This window comes from Crocodylus porosus, unplaced genomic scaffold (genome assembly GCF_001723895.1).
Source record: "Crocodylus porosus isolate Cpor-Errol unplaced genomic scaffold, CroPor_comp1, whole genome shotgun sequence".
Taxonomy (NCBI): Eukaryota; Metazoa; Chordata; order Crocodylia; family Crocodylidae; genus Crocodylus; species Crocodylus porosus.
Genome location: NW_017728913.1, coordinates 28,133,300 through 28,136,623, shown reverse-complemented (window position 1 = coordinate 28,136,623; position 3,324 = coordinate 28,133,300).

The window sequence follows — 3,324 nt, the reverse complement described above, 5'->3', positions numbered from 1 at the left end:
GGGGCTAAGGGAGTGGGTGGGGCTGTCGGGGGTCCCCCTCATGGTTCCCTCCCCCATCCTCCAGCCCCCCCAACCCCTTACTCAGCAGCACCAGAGCCCTGTTGTTGAAACACCTGGCCTGGCCTGCCATGTGTTTCAGCACCAGGGCAAGGGGCTACCATAGAGACACTCTGGCAGCCAGAGTGGTTGCCTTAGGGCACAGTTGGGAACCATGCTCTGCCCCACTTCTTTATACTTTGCTTTTTTTAGACCCCTGGATATCCAGGGGTCTAATTTTTTCCCCATACTACAAGTTTGCAGTGCAGGGAACAATTTTTTGTTTCCACACATGCCTGTTGCCCTGCCTCAAAGGGGTTTGAGGCGGGGCAAGAGGCATGTGCATGCTCACATGGACACGCCCCATGAGTTTCTGTACCTAGGAGGTTGAGGAAGTACAGTTCATAGGCTTGTCTGTTAAAAGTGGTTTGTAAATTCAAATAAGCACTGAAGCTCGCTAACCTCATCACCAGAAGCCAACTTCCTACAGCCTGAAACACACTGAATGGATCCAGGCCATGTCATGACACGACATGCAAAACCTGCCAACAGTATCTTCTGTATGGGGATATCTTTACAATACAATACATATGGAAAATATGTAGGAGACACGAAGCAACAATTGTGCACCAGAATGAGCACACACCTAAAATCTATCAAAGACAAGAACAGAACACCACCTGTCTCCAATCTGTCAGGCCTGATCCTCAAAGGGAATTTACAAACCACTTTTCACAGACAATTTAATGAAGTGCACTTCATCAACCTCCTAGGTACAGAAAGCCGTGGAACTAGTGGAAGCCTGCTAGTTGTAGGAAAGAGACTGCATCTCAATTTGGAAGGGAGTGGGGAAACTTACAGCACTCCTACTCTCTCTTCTACCCCTTCCTGACTTTCTGTGTGTTTTAAGGCATGGTGGGATGAAACCAGCAGGGATGGTGGCCTGTAATAGGGGCTCTTCCTGATGCTCAAGCAGAAACACCTCACACGTAGGACAGAAAGGCTGTAGACAGAGGCTTCTGTGCTGTTTCTATGTCTCTCCCCCAGAGCACTGTGATTGGAAGGGGACTCAGGGAAAGATCACAGTCACTGGCCAGCTACAGATGTCAGTCTTTCCCCTCTGCTCCTCCTCCCTCTTCTCAGTTTCTGTTCCTCTGAAAGACTGCCTTCCGAATTGCCAAATCTTTTTCTGAATCAATTTGGAGGTGTTTTTGGATTTGGTGATTCGGCCTCTGAAACAAGCCAAATCTTCTCTGAATCGAATTAGTGACTGAAGCTTCGCACATCTCTACTAACTGATTTTAATTCTAAATGATTATTAAAGCCACAGACAGTTGGGGATCATGGTCTTTTCTGTTTGCTTAAATTATTATATATTCAAGTTCTCACTGAGTTGAATAAAGCATTATGATACCACAGCAATAGACAGTAGATATATGATTTAAAAAATTAATTCTATTCTCACCTTTAGTGCATTAACTATTAAAAATGTTTCAGAGTCTGTACACAAATAGGCTGTGTCTTTATTACCCTTGTGTGCTACAGATAATCTTAATTGACTTGGATTTTTCTGGTTCTATTTTTTTTTTCTTTTGCAGAATATTCCCCTACTGTTTGGACTTATGTTAGCCCCTTCTTTAAACAATAAAAAATTATTTTCACATTCATCTGTTTAGATTATCATATTAATTTAGTACAAGAAGTTCAATTCCAGGGACACTCATTGTTGGAATTATAAGAATAATTCTGAGTGTTAGGGACTTAATTGAAGAAGACTTTGGCTAGGGACAGACATTACACACAAACTGGTTTATGTGATCAGAAACCGGTTTAAACCTGTAACAGAACAGATATTCAGTGAAGATAAACCAGTTTGAAAATGGCTGAAACCAGTCTGAGATAAAACCTGGTTGAATGTAGTATCAGACTTAACTGATTTGGTTCAAACCAGTTTATGCCATGTCTGTCCCAGACCCCTTGCTGGTTTAAGTTAAATCAGACTCCCCCAGCATCCTTGCATGCTCTCTGGCCTTGGCAGGGCTTGCTTCTGCACAGCAGAGCTGGCTCCTCCCCTCTGCTCTCTGGATGCAGCTCCATAGAGACTGAAGGCATCTGCTTGGCTTCTGCTCCCCACCCCCTCCACTCTAAGCAGGGATTCCACCATCCCCTCTGCTTTAAACAGACACACATCATTAGCTAGCAGACCACATGTTGGCTACAGTCCATGCTGTGGCAGATGGGATAAAGGCAGAATCAACAGGTAGCTGGTAATGTCCCTCTATTGTTTTCTTAATTAAGTTACAAACACTGAGTTAGGGGCAATAAACAGTGTGTTATCAGGGGTGATAAACACTAAATCCCTCCCTAATGACAGCATCCTGCTGGGTCCTGGCCATGGCCCCCTCAGCTCAGTACTGTGGAAGGGGGCACTCTGTAGCGCTCCTCGGCCTCTAGCCTGAGCCACTGCAGGCATGTGCCTGTATTCTTTCAGTCTAAAGGGGATATCTGTGCTGTTACAAATGGGTTCAGCCTAGCCAGTTAGATTAACCTGCCAAGATTGAATCAATTTAGGCTCAGGCTTTTTGAATGTCTGTCTCTAGCCTTGTAGATCATCTGTTCTGAATCTAAATTCTATGTTCTTTGGTATTATAAGTTTAGAAGTGCATATTTATTTTTATTTTTATTTTTACCACTTTGCTTACATGCACAGGTTCCTTTCCTTTGCTCTGAATACTATATTTCTATTAGCCACCTCATGACACTTTCCCACCTCACAGGCAGGCCCCACTCCCCAATTGCAATTGAAAAGAGGGACCTGGAAGCTCCCTGCTGCTGGGACAGAGGGACATTGTCTCCACTCAGGCTCCACTGGCAGAGCCCATCCCAACAGCAGGCAGCTCCCAGGGACAAGGAGCACTCTCTCACCCCCTGCTGCCCAGCTGACCAGGAGCACATTTGCTTCTGGTTAGCTGTCTATATGTGCTGTACTATGCAGTAAGTAATTGGGAATAAATTAGCTACTTGCATTTACAGGTAGCAAATTTTCTCATGATTAGAACAGATTACTGTGCAGTGAGTGCATCTACATGTGTCCCTATGGCACCATTGTTACTGCACCGTCATTTAGTGACTTTTGTACTTTTGGAAGTACTAAACGACGGTGCAGTAACAGCCCATACTGTGCCCTACCAGCAGCACATGGTTATTTTTAGCCTCTATGTTGCTGTTAGAATGTGCTATAACAAGGAAGGATGTTGCTATGGTGATGTAGCATCACAATTTGTGTCT